The sequence below is a fragment of the Capsicum annuum genome, chromosome 7, assembly GCF_002878395.1.
Source record: "Capsicum annuum cultivar UCD-10X-F1 chromosome 7, UCD10Xv1.1, whole genome shotgun sequence".
In the NCBI taxonomy this organism is placed as follows: domain Eukaryota; kingdom Viridiplantae; phylum Streptophyta; class Magnoliopsida; order Solanales; family Solanaceae; genus Capsicum; species Capsicum annuum.
The window spans coordinates 207978677-207997549 of record NC_061117.1 but is presented as its reverse complement, the minus strand read 5'-3'; the positions used below and the strand labels follow the sequence as shown (position 1 = coordinate 207997549).

Below are 18873 nucleotides of genomic sequence, written 5' to 3'. Positions count from 1 at the left end.
TGTTTTAACGTTATTTAATGCTTCAGGTTCGGTGAAATGCTCCCACTTATGTTATTTATTAAAGTATAATATTTTGGATTGCTCTACGTACCAGTACATCTGTATTGACCCCCCTATATCTTAGGATCTGAGGCACAGCCCCGCGGTCCCATCCAACAGTAGATCGGTGTGTGTCATAGTTGTAGTTGGTGAGCATGTTTCCTCTGTTTTATGGTCTACTGGGGGCCTTGTCCCAGTTTCAGATGAAATATTATTTTCTATGTACTAGAGATTTCGCAGACAGTTGTAGATGTTGTTAGAAGTTAAGGATTCCATTTGAATTATTCCTTTGAATTATTTTATTGACCATGATTCCATATTAATATGTATATCTATATTGTCTTTTATAATATATAAATATGTTCATGATTACCAGAGAGTGAAGGGCACTCGAGCCTTCATGATTCGGGATACTCGTTGTGGCCAGGTCCTCAGCTCGGGTCATGACTAGGATCCATTTCGCTCATCCCATATCACAAGACTATGATAATGAGCCTCAAGTCCATCCACAAATCATCTCTCTTTCTCTCTTGGATTTGCAACCAAAAACAGAACATATCTGGACAACTTAGTGAACTTAGCTTCGTACTCAATAACCATCATAGATCCCTATTACAGGTCATTAAACTGGCGTCTCATGTCATCTTGTTTACTTAATGGAATAAATCTGTCTATGTACATGACTGAAAACTCTGACCAAGTGATCGTTGGTAGCCCTGCTTATCTGCCCCTCCAAATGGAAGTCCACCATGCCTCGAGAGACCCTGAGAATAGAAAAGTGGTAAATTCTACACCACGAGTCTCCCTCAATCCCAAAGTAGTCAGTATCTTCTCATGGCAATCAATAAACTTTTGAGGCTCACTAGTATATGGTGTAGCATCATACTCCTGTGGCTTAAGATCCATGAAATTCTTAAGATCCTTGGGTTGCGCCACAACTACAACCGAATGATCAACTGGTTGAGGTGCCTAAGTAGCTGCAACATTTAACTGAACATGCATCTGCATCTGTGAAATAGCCTGGGGAGCTGGTACTCAACCGTGATTCGTCACCGATGCCTCAAGTACATTCAACAATCTTACCACTGCATCTTTAGGCAATGCAATAGTAGGTACAGTAACTGGCGCTGTAGATGGTGCCTCCTGATCATCCTGATCCTGCACTTGCTCATAAGCAACAATTTGGGGTTGGCCCTCATTCTCGACTCTAGGCTGAGCACCGCTCTGTGTCCTAGTTCGAGGCCGAGTTTGATGATACCCAACTCGACCACTGCCATGGATAGAATCCTATTGAGCACCATGTCCATCAGGTGCATCAGATCGACTAGAGAAGGAAGAACCACATCTCTTAACCATCTGTGAAATAATATTTAAAGGTTACACTTAATTTAACTCAACACATGAATAAAGAATGAAAAAGGAAACATTTCGTAGATGTTTCGTAGCCTCAAGTTCATAAGTATGGGCACCTATATACCCATGAACAAAAATCTACTAAACACTACTCTATGACTCGGGACCTAAAGCCTAGGGTCCGATACCAACTTTGTCACATCCCAAAATAACCCCTAAGTGTGACTGGCTTCCGCTAACACCACCTGCCAGTAAATCAATTTTTCATACATTCATAATGCCTATAAACACTGAGATAAAAACATATGCATCTCCAAATGTACGAAATAACCATTAACACAAAGTAATTATCAAACAAGATATCACATGGCGATTTATGAAAACAACAATAGTTTAGGTAATAAATCTCTAGCCCAAATCCCATACTAATACCATGAAACATCTAAACAGAGTTACATGAGTTCAACTTTCAGGCATTGCAAACCCAGTGAAAAGAAATATAATCTAAAAATAACTAAAGCTGGATGATAGCCTCCATGAACAATGCGAAGGTTCACCTCAGCAATAGAATCCACACGCAAAAATCATCAATTACTAGTCTCTCCCTCCGCAATCGTATATGCAGACATACAAGTGAGGAGTAAGCTAGATATAAATATAACATAGTAAGATCCTCGATTCGCTACATTAATAACCCTGGAACAAGTGTTAGAAAATACAAGGCATAAATAAACAGTATGTACACAATATATTTTAGAATGTAATGCTAAAGATCCAAACAAAAGTTCAAAAATTCACTCTGTATCTCAACTCAATCACCTCTCATGGCTTGTCATAAACGGCACTGAAAGTGATCAACCTATCACCCCGACAGGTCCACGACAGCATATATAATGCCTCAAAAGTCTATTACGACAACATTAAAAGCCCCTAATATATTATGACAGCATAAGTATGCTCAAGGGAGGCTTAATCCTGGAAGAAAAAAGGCCATCGCCTTAGGCCTCCACATTTGAGGGGCCTCATTTTTTTTAGCAATAATAGATTATTGATTTTTTTTACAAAAATATTAAATTTCATTTGTAAAAAGATCATTTTTAATATAAAGAAAAAATTTATTAGAAGAAGAATGATATATCTAGACTACTAAAGATTAAATGCAATAATTATATAATTAATTTAAAAAGAATTATTAGAAGAAATAAATTATATAATTTTTAACATAGATTTTTTAAAAAAAAATTCTTAAAAACTTGAGGCCTCCATTCGATTTTGGCCTAGGCCATAAATATGCTTGAGCAGCCTCTGAGTATGCTCTTAACATATTATGGAAGTTATGTATGTCCCTAGAGACTATAATGACAACGAAGAAACTATATTCAATGCCCCAGCATCACCTCACATATTATCACTAAGTAATTTTCACTACACTTCACAAAATACATATCCATAGCTAGTCAAAGACCACCGGTTCTACCAAGCCCACGCTAGTCCCAACAAATGAACTAGACAGAAAAATACATTTTTTTATAATACAGGTTTGAAAAGCAAGCATCAAAGCTTAAAGTCTCACTTACCTTGCTAATGACAAATTCCCCAACTTTACAATGTGTAGGACATCAACCAAATAACAACCAATGGAATCAATCTAAATAAAATATTAAATAACAATATCAGTTACGCTATTCGGGATCAAGTCTTAATATCCCTAACTTTAATGTTTAGAGCTAAATCTTAATATCTCACCCCTTAATTCATGATTATAAGGAAAAAACTAATCTAGATCTCACTATTGAAACTTAATAGATGAAAATTCATCCAACATAATAACACGTGTGACCCTAAAAGGTACCCAGTTGTATACAACTTAAAGCTCAATGCCCTAAAGTTTTGTTGTACACGAACCAGTAGCTTGAGAATATGAACAAAATTGTTACTTAAGCCTTTCAATTCATTAAAATGCTAAGTAATCATTACCAAATCATGTGTTTCTAAGTCATCATTATCCCAGTGATTAGGAATCATTTGACCAATCACTGAAAGGATATCTTAAAAGTATAAAGAATTCACCACATTATGAAAATTCAATAATACTCATACATGCTACTGTAAACAAATCTCCAACGTTATTACGGGCAAAGTGGCCAAAGAATTTTTCTAACAATTGTTTTTCCCGTTAGGTCTACTAACCATTACTACATCCTTGGTCCATTTTTAAGTCACAATTACTTATACTTCTTAGACAAGAACCATAGCAACCTCTATGTAAATTATATGCTAATACGGGAATACACAATAACGATAAGATTTCATATCTGACTATGGACTTGCTATTATACAAGCTTTGTATCACCACATATGAACAACATAACCAAAAACTCTCTACAAGGGTGTTTTTTCCGGTTCAAAAGAAAAAGAGTGACTGAACAATTGCCCTAATTGTTTTCTGCCTCTTTTTTTTTTCCTACGCAACTTGCTGCTTCCTCCAAAATAATGGGATTAGAAAAACAGTCTTAGTATTCTATTTGTACTATTTTTAGCATGAAACTGAAGAAGAGAAAAGATTAGGCTGTTGGCTTTCTCCTTTTAATTTCCTTAATTAATATTAATAGCTGATTAAAATTACCAATTAACCGCTCATAAAAAAAATTGGGCTATTACACCTTCCTCGTACCAAGATCACCTAATGGTCCAACTTTGCCATCCAAACAATTGGCCTATTCTAAACGACTACATTGTGAACTACTTTATGCCATCTGAATTTCATAGTTTAGTTGGAAAATAAAGATTTATTACACTTAAAACATCAAAGAGATTCACTCAATTAAAAAAAAAAAAATCTATCCAGTCTACCTGTAGGAAAGATTCTCACAATAATTCATAATTTTTCTGAGATATCAGATAATACTACTATTTCAGTTACTCTCGGCCGTCACAACAAACATTGAAGAAGAACGCAGCAAGTCTCAGCTTAAGCTATACCTTCCAGCCACAACTTTGTAGAGCCTAATTTTGGACACATAATTATATAAAGAATAATTCAAGTATTGTTCATCTTTTTAGCTTTTTCTCAAGATTTATAAGTGGTACTTCCTTTCTACCTAATAATAGTATTTGTGATCGTCTTAATGTTCGTATGTATGTCAGGCCTTTTGGTTTCAGAAGAATAATCCTTTCATACATGTTTTGAGAGATAATTTCAAGGATATTAGTATCCAAAATATGGAATTGCTATATAATTGAAATATATGTTGACTATCTTTCTCACCTAAAACAAAAACAGGCTAGTTCACTCCTTTGCATAGCAAAATTGTTGTTCCAATGCAATTACTCCATCCTTCCCTATAAGGCAAAAGAAAATCAAGACTTTAGAATCATCTAATAGTAGAAGCTCAATTCGCAAATATACATTTAACATTCAAGAGCAAATGGCATTTGGTTTAGTCACTCCACAAAAGAAATAATTAAGTCGTACAATAGTTCTTTGTTTTATCAAATTTCATGAAATTCACAGTTTGCTGCATATTTAAAGATTGAGTTTCTTATATTACTTATTGTAGAAACTGGAAACATGTTCAGTTATCAGAGATTTTGCTTTGCAATTCAGTAATGATAGTAGATTACTATTTTTTAGAATTTCTGTTTTCTTTCGTACATATTCTACCGCTTGCATCATGATCATTTTTCGTTAGTAGAACAAACTCATCAACATAGTACTGGAGGATTTCAAATCAAGAACTAACGGAAGAAAATAACAAATCAGCCTATCAGAACAGATGAAACATCCTAACAAATTGAAATTTTTCCACGAAATGTTCGAAGAAGAGATTCAGCATGAATAATGCCCATAAATACACCTTCAAAGAGAACAAATGTTCTCTCAATTTTATCGTACAACAGAGTATCCAAACCCAAAATGCTTAGTCTGTCAGCTTATATGGAATAGAGATGAGCATTCGAGATACTTTCTCTTCTTTGTTTCTACTTGCTCGCCTTTACATCAGTGAAAGATTACATGAATCAATTCTAGATCTGACACTTAAAAACTACCTGGGGTTATGAAGAATTACATGGGCTTTAAGTTAAGATGGAAAACTTACATCAATGCTTTCTCATCAGCCAGTCGTTTTCCCAGCTTTCTCAACAAATGCTTAAATATTTTGCTGTAAGCTGGCACTTTTTCCTTTCAAATTTATTCTCATCAGAAACTTCTCAAGCAATTGCTCCACTTGGTTCCTAAGGGAATTTAACCATTATTCTTCTTGCTGAGACTAAGTGAAAATTCAATTTTCACAAAGTTGATTAATCTCTTTTTTTGTTTCCCAAGGTGGCAGACTAATCCTCCGTGGTAAGGAACTGGCCACAAAGTTTGCTCTGACCACAAAGTTTGCTCCATTCGCCAGAGGTGGGAATCGAACCCCCAACCTCTTGCTTAAGAGGTGAGGTGCTGAACCACCACACCAACCCTTGTGGTTAAGTTGATTAATCTTTTAGAGAGCATTTAGATCATCATTAAAGTTGAAATATCTTGTCTCTATTCTAGGTGGCTCTTCCACTTAATCTGCACATTATTCGCTTCATTTTATCTTCTCAAGTAGAGATGCTGTAAAAATGTCATAGATTCTCATTCTACAATCATATAAACTTCTCTTGTTCACAAAGATGGTCATTTATCATCTGCATTAGTCTGTTCTAGCTATATAAATTGCATAAATCATCTGTGAATGTTGATGTAGCTACTCAAGAGACAGAATAAAATCTAAACAAGAACAAATTTAAAAGAACATGACAAATTTATTCTTGAAGTCTTAAATAAACACTTATTTAGGAACAAAATCAAAAGAAAAAATAAAATAAACCATTATTTAGAAACAAAGGGAGTACCATATATTCTTTCTTTTTTTTAGAAAAAAAGAGAAAATTCATAATTACCCTGCTAAAACTAATAATACATATGTTAAGCATAAGGAAGCGTGCATGATTGCATGTGTATTGCCAAAAGGAAGTCTTTTTTTCGATGTAACATGAAATAAAGCTTCAGAATTTACTACGTATTTAATTAGTAGCACGGAATACAAATCAGATGATGTTTTACCACAGGCAAAGAAAAAGTCATTTCGGGCAATCGTAATGTAATAACATTATTTTCATTATTTGCTTCTTTCTACCCTTCTTTACTATCTTGCTTTAGGTATAGCAGAACTTTCTCCTATGTCCTTTCTTGTAACAATAATTGCATGAACAATTCTGAGGCCTAGACCTTGATTTGCTTATGCTTTTACATGCATCTATCAAATATGAAAAATTCAGGTTTTCCTTATTTGAAAAAAAAAAAAAATCAATTTTTTTTAAGTTCAATTTGGCATCCCCTTAATTAGGCAGAATGGCTTTGGTGTTGGGGGTGGCAAAAGCAACACCAGACTATTTACTACTAACAGTCACCAAAAGGAAAGAGGTTAGCTATATATATACATCTCTTTCCACTTCCTAAGTAATTGACTAACAAAAAAATGACTTGTCAAACTTCCTTCTTATGCTAAGTAGTTTCCATTTGTCTCAAGTTGAAATGGTCCCTTCACCTATCTTTAGGAAGATGTGTTGAAAAGAGTAGTAGAAGGAGCTGTTTCCACTCAATGATGCCAATTTGCATTTCCTAATCTCTAAAATAAGAGGCGAATGTATTAAGTAATATGAATTGATCCCTAGTTTTTTTTAGATAATTAACTTGATTAATATTCAATTAAGTGTATTCTTTTGTCTTTTAATAATATGGTTGTCGACAGATGATATTATACTAATTTTAATTTTTTGCATAAAAATATCTAATTTTATGGGGAAATCACGAATTCATGTGTTGTATATTTTAGCCTATATATTAATGACATTTCCTAAACATGTTTATTCATAAGTTTCAACTATACTTGTTTTCTTCCAAACCAAAAAGATAAATATATAGAGATTAGTTTGTATCCATTATCAACATTAGCAACAAGAAGTCAATATGACTACTTTCAAGAAGTTAGCAATCTTTCTCTTTCTCTCAGTTTGCATTTCATCATCATGGGCCAACACCACTCAAGATGATTTTCTTAAATGCCTTTCTCTCAAAATTATGAATTCAAACTTATCAATATCACAAGTCTACACTCCTAAAAGCTCATCATACTCCACCATTTTGAACTCCTTTTCAAATAATTTAAGGATAAATTCCGACTTCAAACGAATCAAACCATCAATTATTTTCACTCCTACGGATGAATCTCAAATCCAGGCAGCTGTACATTGCTCCAAAATACATGACCTATAAATCAGAATTCGAAGTGGTGGACATGACTACGAGGGCCTTTCATACAATTCTGAAACCGCTTTTGTCATAATTGATCTTAGAAACCTAAGGTCAATATCCATTGATATAGAAGACAAGACTGCTTGGTTCAACCTTGCGCGACCCTAGAGGAACATAACTTTACCATAGAATCGCGGAAAAAAGTAAAAAATTGGCCTTTGCTGCAGGGTTTGCCCTACTGTTGGCGTTGGAGGACACTTTAGTGGCGGAGGCTATGGCATGATGTCTCGAAAATTTGGTATTGCTGCTGATAACATCATTGATGCTAAGCTAATCGATGCCAATGGAAAAATCCAGGATCGAGAATCAATGGGTGAGGATCTCTTTTGGGCTATTAGAGGAGGTGGAGGAACAAGCTTTGGTCTCATAGTATCATGGAAGGTGAAATTACTCGATATTCCAGAAAAGGTGACCATGTTTAATGTGGAACGGACATTGGAACAAAATGCGACTCAACTTGTTTACAAATGGCAACATATCACAGACAAAGTTGATGATAATCTTTTCCTCAGGCTTTTTGTGAGGAGTAGTGAATCTCCATTCCGGTGTGGACAAAGGACTATAAACGCCTTTTTCAACACAAAGTTCATTGGAGAAGTGGATGAACTCCACGAAATGCAAAAGAGCTTCCTGGAACTAGGATTAGTGAAAGAAGATTGCATTGAGATGAGTTGGATTGAATCTGTAGTTTTCTTTGCTCGTAACTCTAGGGGCGCACCAATTGATGTGTTACTAAACTTGAATACCACAACTAAAACTGGATCTATCTTTAAAGGGAAATCAGACTATGTCCAATAGCCAATTTCTGTTAATGGTCTTGAAGGTATATGGAAAATATTAAACCAAGTAGTAGGTGAAAACTCAGGCGCTGAATTACAGTTTAGTCCCTATGGAGGAAAGTTGAGTGACTTCTCAGAATCTGAGACACCTTTCCCACATAGAGCTGGAAACATATTCATGATCCATTATGGGGTGTTTTGGGCAGAAACCGAACGTTCAACAAAACATCTATCTTGGATTCGAAATCTTTATGAATACATGGCTAGGTATGTGTCCAAATCTCCCAGAGCTGCTTATTTCAACTATAGAGATCTTGATTTGGGAAGGAACAACAACAGAAAAACAAGCTATGCACAAGCACGAATTTGGGGAGAGAAATACTTCAAGAACAACTTTGATAGATTGGTGCAAGTGAAGACTAAATTTGATCCAACAAATTTCTTTAGGAATGAACAAAGTATTCCTCCTCTATTATCTTAATACATTGAAGGGGAGCCTTGAGTAACTGGTAAAGTTGTTGCCATGTGACCAAGAGGTCACTGGTTCTCAAGCCTTGGAAACAACCTCTAGCAGAAATGCAAGTTAAGGCTGCGTACAATACAGCCTTGTGGTGGGGCCCATCCCCGGACTCTACATATAGCGGAAGCTTTAGTGTACCGGGCTACCCTTTTTATATTAATACCTCAAGAACAATTTTGATAGGTTAGTGCAAGTGAAGACTAAGTTTTGATCCAGCAAATTTCTTATCGTTAGGAATGAACAAAGTATTCTCCTTTATTATCTTGAAAATAGTGTAAAGTTAATTGCAAACAATCCCCCTTTGTTAAAATACGGCTTTAGTAAAGCTCTTTTATGTATGTGTGCTACTATTAGAAATTACAAGTATAATTCACAAATGTATCATTTAACTTGGTCTCAGCTGATATCTATAACCTCCATTTTTCTTAGTTTAGTAGAAGTGTGATATCTCTAAATGGAAGCAATGACAGAAAAAATAAGCTATCGAATGTGAAATTCAATGGTTACATAGTGGCAACAGAACAGTTCACCTAGTTGGAGACGAAACTAATGATTCTTATGGTAGCAGCATTTACTGTGGCAGCAAAGAGACTCAACTCATAAGATGGGTATCCAGAAGCAGTTGCAAAGAACCATATAGCAGGCTAAGGAAGGAAAACTTGAACATAAAATGTAAAAATTCAACTACAAGAAGAGTAACATCACCCGACACATTTCCTCTTATTATTCACCCTCAAAGTAAAGCAAATTGGAACTGTGTGAAGCTAATTCTTGAAATTCTTATAGAAGAATCTTTTTTTTCCCCAAGAGAAGTAAGGTGTACTTCCATCACCGGGGCAGCAACGTTACAGCAATACAGGGTGCAGAAAAAATTAAGATCAGTACATCAATAGGATATTCTATTGACTATAAAGAATAGAAAAGAGAAAATGAGATCGATCTCTTGCTCTCTTACAATTTGAATAGAATAAAATGACCTTTCCACTCTTATATATAAAAACGATGATCTCTTATATGTAAAAATAGCAATCTCTAGTAAAAAGGACATAAAACTAAACAATATTGTAAAGGGGAAAAAAAGTCATTTCTCTCCAAAACATAACAAGTCTATATGTTCTATGTTGTTTAAGTTTCTAAACTTGTAACAGAAATATACAAAACATAATAAAGGAAAACATACTTGAGATTCTTCTTAGCCATCTTCATCTATGCTCTACAGGTTTGAATTGAGGAACTAAATAATTTTCATGTTTTGGTTTGTTTCTGGAAATCAAAAATATCTTTGCAACAAAGGAATTTGTTAAGAAATGTACTTTAAAAAATATCGTGATAGAAGATTGAAGAGTTCCTGATTGTTTCACTATCTGCGGATTTTTCTTATTCAAGTAAAAATTAAATAAAACATGGCTAGCATTAGGAAAAGACAAACCTATTTTACCCACATATATGCTGAATTTTCACCTTGAATGAATACCAAACAATATGAAAACAAACTCAAGTAAATTTATTTTATGGGTGCCATACTCATTCCCAGGTCATTTTATGGTGATCAGTGATAGAGATACCGGTTGTATCTGATAGCCAGCGCGCAAAAGATAATGAAATTCATGATTGTAATCATAAAAACAGTCTTCCTTTCAACACATCTTAAACACATCACAATAGATGAAATTCATGGCGAGGAAACTCAATTATGACTGATTCAGAGAATATAGTGTATCCTGAACTAAATAATACAAAGAACATAAGAGAGAGTGACTACTGTGACAAAATACTAAAAGACAACAAAGAATTAAATCGAGAACTAATACGGTTGTTTCTGTCGTCTCTCCTTCTAGACAAATTAAATTCAAAACAATAAGAAAAAAATGAAACATGTAAAATATAAACACATTATATATGTCAAGTGAAAAAGCAATTAAGTGGACTAAAATGGTGGCCAATACAAAGCAAACAAACACGAGGCTTGCAGTTCGTTTACTTATGACCTATATGTGAGCAAAAATCTACTTAATTTTTTCATCTTTTCTGATCGTGTAAAAACACTTCACTCTATAAAACCCCTTCTCTATGTTTTGAAGTTAGGTTAGGTCTAAATTTTAAAATATTACCTTATACATTCTTTTTTTACCCATCCAGACTCAATCCTACTAAAAAGACACATGAAAAAAAATCTTATTCAGTCATGATCCAAACCCGTTTTACAACTGAGTAGAAGAGATCGACTTTTTTCCATTTTAATTGGGTCTGGAGGGCTAAGAATTGGGTGAGTTCATTTTCTAAATTTTCTAAATCTAACATTAAAAAGGTATGGGAAGGCTTAATGGATGACCTTTTAATTTATTTTTTTTAGGATTTTTCTTTAATTTAGTAAATATTGGTCAGTTAACAAAAAAATAAAAATATACAACTATTTGTTAGAAGACGAAGTGTATATGCACTATATTCTTAACAAGGGATATAAACACTCTACATCGCATAGTTAAAGAATATATTTTCCCCTTTACTAATTAACTTCTTGTACTTAATCAAATATATCAAAATTTGCATAAATGATTCATTTAGAGGAAATTACAGCTATTATTTTTACCATAAACATAAATCATTCATATCATTATCATTCCCTATAACCAATTTAATATTAAAGAAAAAACATAAATCTTTCGTCTCATTATCTTTTAACTACATAAGACAAAATCTTATTAGAAATTTAACTCAAAAATCATTTAGGCTGCATAAAGAGTTGGAGTACGTCCATACTATCCAATACTTCGTTGACTCTAGCAACAAGCTTCTACCTTTTAACACCAACTGTAGCAGCTCACCTGGTCGTATTAAGGAAAAAGTCCAGTTCCAATGCCACAGTCTAACCCTATTGGATAACCTACAAGGGTAATGTTGACATTTCATTTTTAAAAGGAAATTGTTATATTACCCTTGCAAGTTGCCCAACAGGGCTAGACAATGGGCTTAGAACTGAACTCGAACACATATTCCTTGATATTCCTAGGTAGAGCTAGTGGAGTTGGCATCAAAGGAAGGAGCTTGTTGTCAGAGTCAACGAAGAGTTGGGTAGTATGAACTCCGACAAGAAGAGAAAAGAGAGCAAGAAGTTGTTCTTGAAAATCCCTTATTCTCAAGTTGCGTTGGGAAAATAAGTGAAGGGTGAAAAATTAAAGAACAAAAGAAGGATTTTTATAGTTGGTATGAGATGTTTTTACTAGATAATATTTGGAAATCTTATAAATAATATTCTATATTCATTGTTTTCAGAAGATTTGGTCAGAAATCAAAATTTGACCAAACTTATCAATCATAACAACCTACCAAAAACATAATAGCCTTAGTAAGAAAATCAACATTACAAAATAAGTAAATAAATTATTATTATCATTATTATTATTATTATTATTAATAATAATAATAATAATAATATTAATATTATTATTTTATTTTTTGTCTTTTCAACCCAAATTGAATAGAAAACCATTTAAAGAAGAAATTATTAGAGGGAAAATGGTTAAAACAACATAAGTCACAATCTATCTTAATCTTATCTTTTCTTGTAAGGAAAATCAAATCATTTGAAAGTCGAGTAGAAATTGGCTTTCCTATGACTTTATAGAAATATCGGCAATTTACATTCTAGAAATAGAAATTAATCTCAATTCATTATCTATTAAATTAATACTAGTTGACCGGAAAATAAAAAAAGAATTTTATGAATTCTTTTTTAGTATCAAACTCAGTTTAAAAAAATAGAGAAAATATGCAGGTTGGGGTGTACATTTTTTTTCTATATGAAGCATGACGGTTTGGAGTCTTCACAAGTTTGACCCACAACCACTCCATTTTCATAACTAGGTACAGAATATCAACCTCGAAATGAGAATGGTGCTACGACGGCTAGCTGAGCGAAGGATTTCAACAAGTAATGTGAAGAAGCCTATAACTATCCAGATATTAAAGATAATTTATATCCCCTTCCAAATTATCTAAGTGAACTGGCCTGAGAGTATATATGTATAAGACGGTACTTCTAATTATATTTCTCCAAACAAATTAAGCATCTCTATTGGAACTAAATCAGCTAGTAGAAAAGGTAATTTCAGGAGGCCAACCAACTGAGCTATCCTAATGAGGAGATACAAAGATTTTTACAAGACAAACTGTGAAGCTTGGAAAGGAATTTTCTTCCTTCACGGTTCTTGTAACTTTTTGAAAGTTTATTTGAGTATCCTACTTGTAAAATAAAATGGAGTTTGTCCCATTCTTATTAGGTACATGGAGATAGTACTCTTAGATTTTATATATATATATATATATATGCTTAACTCCAAATGTTCATTGATTGTTAAAGCTAACACACCTGGTGGGTTGCCTTTTATACTTGACTTGTACGAGTAATAGAATATGTGAAAGGATGCAAGCTGAGGTAGCAGTTAAGAGTTAGTACAGTTGATGCAGTTAGTAGTTAGTAGTTAGTAGTCAGTTAGAAAATGAGTTAATTGAGCCTTACAGCTGTTAAGGAGAAGTTATAGTTGTGCACTGTATAAGTAGCAATGTGCATATCACAAAGGATGCATGAAAAATGTTGATCATATAGAAATTTCTAGAAGTTTAGTTTCTCTCTTCCTTTCTTCCATCTCTCTGTCCTTTATATCTTAGCAATTTTTCATGGCTTTCTCGTATTAGTCTATTGTTCCATAGCTTCCATATTTGTAGTTGTTGAAGCTTAGAGCTTTATAGTTAAACTCATATGGTATCAGAGCGGGAGGAATCTATTTTGAGACTTGAAGATTTGGCAGAAGAGAGGATGGATCATACACATCCATTATACCTACATCCATTCGATACTCCTGGATCAATTTTGGTATCCGTACAACTAAAAGGATCGAAAAATTATGAATTGTGGAGAAAGTCCATGAAGCTAGCTCTACAAGCTAAGAGGAAGCTAGGGTTCGTAACAGGAGATTGCAAAAAGGAGAACTACAGAAAGGAACTCCATAAGCATTGGGGAACTTGCAATGCAATCGTGTTATCTTGAATTATTAATATAGTATCAAAGGATCTAGTTAGTAGTATTGTCTATGCTTCGAATGCATACCATGTGTGGGAGGATTTGCGAGAAAGTTTTGATAAAGTGATTAGAGTTCAAATTTTCTAGCTGCATAGGGAAATAACAATAATATCACAATGAATTGATTTTGTATCAGTGTATTTCACAAAAGTAAAGAAGCTATGGGATGAGTTTGATGTGATAACTCCTTCACCAGATTGTGAATGTGATAAGGCAAAAGAGTATGTTGATTATCTCCAACAACATTAGTTACTTCAATTTCTTAGTGGATTGAATGAAGTCTATGGTCAATCTAGGAGACAAATTCTCATAAAGACTGCAGAACCAACTTTAAACCAAACTTATGCAATGATCATTGAATATGAAAGTTAGAGATCAAATCCTTATCCAGCCTTTACTGTTAGAGTAGAACCTGTGTTCAAATCATAAAGAGTAGAAGATCCAAATCCAATATCTATGCAATCACGAAGAGGAAACCTTATAAAGGTAAGAAACCTTTCATGCAGTGTGATTTTTGTCATAAAAAGGGGCACACAAGGAGTTAATGCTGGAAGTTAGTTGGATATTCATCAAATCAAGGAGGAAAAAATAGTATACAAAAAACTGTGCAGGAATACTTGGAGGTGATACAAAAAGGAAATCTGAAGAAGGGAAGAATAACCACTTTACAGAGGAACAGTACAAATAAATTTTAGAGCTGCTGAACAAAGAAAATACATTAACAGACCAGAACCTGGATGAGAAACATGTAAACATAATAGGTAATTAGTATCACTAACGATAAGATTATCTTGTGTAGAGTGGATAGTTGACTCAGCAGAATCACATCATATTTCTACAAATATAGATACTCTAAATAATGCAAAAGAGCTATATTCAGATAAAGGTGATCAGGTGTGCAAGCTGATGTTCTGGTTTTTGACGAAATATTTTACATTTTTTTCAAAGGGTAATTATATGTTTTCAAGTAATTGATATTGTATTTAATACTGGATTTTAGAGTTTTCAGGTTAAGGAGTTAGCTGAAGAAGAAACTTGGAAAAGTAGCAGAAAATGGCCACTGACGGTCAATCTGGCAGACTGTCAACCATGCGATGGACCGTTAGAGTAAAAAAGAAAGGAGAAAATGAGTGGCCCCTGCGATGGTCCAAGTGGCGGATCGTCAAATATCCGACGGACCACAAGTTTGGCCGTCAGGCTGAAGCAAAACATAGAATTTTAGAGGATCAAGCGATGGCCCATACGATGGACTGCCAGTCCAGCGCCAGTCCGCCAACATGACCCTCAACCCTTAACCAAAACATAGAACCTTGGGACCATCAGCGAAGATCCACGCAATGGACCGTTAGGATTCCGACGAGCTATTAATGTGACCATCAACTTTACACGACTTTAATGAGTTTGAATTTTAAATTATCTGTACCTGGGAACATATAAATACCCCGTTTAGGTTTTATTTAGGTATCTTTTTAGATATTTCCAGCGAAAAACATTATTGTACGTATTATTCTCTATGATTCAAGAAAAAATTATAGATCTAGTTACCTTTATTCAGATTCTCATTGATGATTCAAGAACAATTATTCTAACCTTTATAAGTAATTCTTTGAATCTATTTATGAAGAACACAATAATTTCCTCTTCTTCTCTTCTTGAGATGTGCGGTTAAACTCCTATAACTAGGGTTATGGGAGCCTTGATGCGAATAACTAATTGGGGTTATGAGAATGCTTAATTTCCATATGTAATTGAGATTGCATAAACCATTCTTCATATTAATGACCCTTCTTGGTTGCGCAAACTTGAAGGGTGAGCCCAAGAACATTACTTGTTTGAGAAGATAAGTATATGTTGGGAAAAGAGGAGTCTACATGAAGTCTAAAGGCCTTAACCTTTGGGTTATAAGTTAATGCCTTAACAAGGATTGGATCACATGAGAGATTAATTGAATAAATTCTTATATTCTTTGAGTTTGAAATAATTAAAGGGTAAACTACCTATTTAGGTTGAGAAACAAATAGGTAAACTTTAGAGTTCAATAACTCTTGCAATTGAAGTTGTCAATTGGGAATTTAAGATAATTGACAACCCCATCTATTTGAACATCTCTGTGAACATAACTCTAGTTTGTTTGATCTCATTGAATTAGTACTTGCAATAAAATTCACTAGGTGGAACGTTACTTGTTACAACCAATTAAACACTGTTACAAAGTCAAAACCCCCTTACTCAGAAACCTTCGATCAACAATCTGTTAATAACCATAATACTTAGTTTGCACGATATTCCCTGTGGGATTTGACCCCAACCTAGTTGGGTTCTATATTTGACAGCAATCGCTTACACTTTCTAATGAGAGTTGTAATTTGGGCATATCAAATTTTGGTTCCATTGTCGGGGAATACAATTGTCAATTAACTTTGTGATTGTTAGTTGACATTTGGTCAAGTTTCCCAAATTTTACCTTTATTTGTTGTTTTTGGTTCATTATTGGCTCATTGTTGTTTATGTCACACACCAGAAGTTCAGTAGAACCGTTATTACCCTTTAATCCTAAACCGCATCTAATTGGTAGAATGGAAGAATAACAAGAAGCTAATAGACTAGCCATCTTGGCTAGAGCATAGGTTAACCAACAGAATAATGCTCAACCAGCTCATGACCCTAATCCTAATGAGGAGGATTTGGGGGATGATGATCTGATCAACCCAGTGAACAGGAGGCGTCTGGATAATATACAGGTGCTTGCAAACAGAAATCGAGTAGCTAGAGGTAGATCAAACTGCCAACCTGCTATGCAGTTTGCACCTGATGAGGATGATGGCACAGATTTAGATAAGGCTGGTGTGACTGGAGCAATCATCCCACCACCATTAGCACCTGGGTTGAAATTTAATATCACTAGCACCATGATACAGTTGCTCAATCTCAAAGGGTTGTTTGGAGGACTTTCGAGAGATGACCCAAACATGTATTTGGTGAATTTTATAAATATTTGCAAGTCCTTTGACAACCTAGGGAGTGGACAAAATGCAATTCGTCTTCGATTATTCCCATTGTCTCTGTATGAAGAGGCAATAATGTGGCTGAATGAGTTGGTACCCAATTCGATAACAAACTGGAGGCAACTGAAATGAGCTTTCCTAGAAAGGTTCTTTCAGCCCTCCAGGATGTTACAGTTGAGGGACGAGATTAGCAACTTCAGAAAGTTACTGAATGAGTTACTACATGAGCCTTGGATGCAATTCAAGAAGAAGCTTACACAGTGCCCAAACCACAAGATGACCGATGAGCATTTGATGGAGACATTCTACAGAGCCTTAAACACCATTACTAAACCAAATGTAGACAATGCGGCAGGATGAGCATTCATGAAGCTTAAATTCACTGAGGCGGAAAATATGTTGGAAAGGTTAACTAAGACGAGTAGAGCTTGGCATACCAGGGATTCTGTGGTACCAATCCCTACTATGTCTAGTGGTATATCTATAGAGCAATGTCGAAAAGAGGAGAAGCATGACTAAGATATGGCGTATATAAAAACCCAGATGGATTTTCTTGCTAAACACTTATTATCTGGGTAGATTGAGAAGGTAAAAGCCATTGGGTCATAATGCAGAGCTAATTCTGATTCTGAGGAGGATGCAAACTATCTAAATAATTAAGGGGGTTTCCAAGGCAATATCCAAGGGAATCAAGGTCAAAATTATTACGACAAGGCTGGTTACAAAGGTAGGGACCAAGGGAGTTGGAAAAACTAAAATGACATAAGTGGACTGTATGTACCTCCTAGAAGCTGAGACAATACAGCTACCAGTTCAGGAAAGATGTCCATGGGGGACATAATAGAGAAACTATTAAAGGGAGTTAAGGCGACCAATGCTTGGGTGACGATGATAAAGAGTGACTTATCTTCTATGAGACAGCTAGTAAATTCACACTCAACTTCTATTAAGCAGTTGAAACAGCAGATGATCCAACTCTCGACAATATTAAATCAGAGGAAGAGTAGTACCTTGCCTAGAGATACAGTGCAGAATCCTCAGAACGATAGCTCTTGCATGAAAGTTACTACTCGGAGTGGTAAACTATTACCTAGACCGCAAAGCTGTGATTGAAGATATGATTAAAGAAGAGGTAGAAGATGATAAAAACTATACAGTGGAGTCTGAGAAGATGGATATTAATGTGGGTACATCTAACCATCAGTAGGTTGATGAGTTAGAGGAATAAAAGAAAAAGAAGAAGGTGGCAGTTGTTACTACTCTTCAAAAACCACCGCCGCCCTTCCCCCATTGATTAAAGAAGAAAATTGATGACACAAAGTTCATCAAAATTATGGCAATATTGAAGCAACTGATGGTGAATGTGCCTTTGGTAGAGGCACTAGAGAAGATGCTTGGATACGCCAAGTTTATGAAGGATCTCGTGACTAAGAAGAGAACAATTAGCTACGAATCGGTGGATAACCTTCACCATTGTAATGCCATCTCGACAAGATCCTTGGTACAAAATAAAGAAGACCCAGAAGCATTCACCATCCCTTGTACTATTGGGTCACTTGATTTTGCTAAAGCCTTATGCGATCTCAGAGCAAGTATTAACTTAATGCCACTTGCTTTTTATAAGAGGTTGGGTTTAGGGGACCCTTGCACCCAAAAATATGCAATTGGTGATGGCGAAAAGTTCTGTGAAGTGGCTAGTGGGGATATTGTATAATGTGCTAGAAAAGGTGGCCAGTTTCATATTTCCAGCA

The 18873-nt window shown here is 34.8% G+C and overlaps 1 long non-coding RNA gene and 1 pseudogene across 1 annotated transcript; one reads left to right on the top strand and one right to left on the bottom strand.

The window, feature by feature from the left end:
* Positions 1-1271: 1271 nt before the first annotated feature.
* LOC107877327 lies at positions 1272-6901 on the bottom strand. The gene is made up of 3 exons (XR_001676323.2): positions 5493-6901; positions 4661-4734; positions 1272-1395 (listed from the first exon to the last, which is right to left on the bottom strand). It is a non-coding gene; the product is annotated as an uncharacterized LOC107877327 (long non-coding RNA).
* A 492-nt stretch (positions 6902-7393) lies between these two features.
* On the top strand, positions 7394-8998 carry LOC107877326 (annotated as a pseudogene).
* Positions 8999-18873: the final 9875 nt, after the last annotated feature.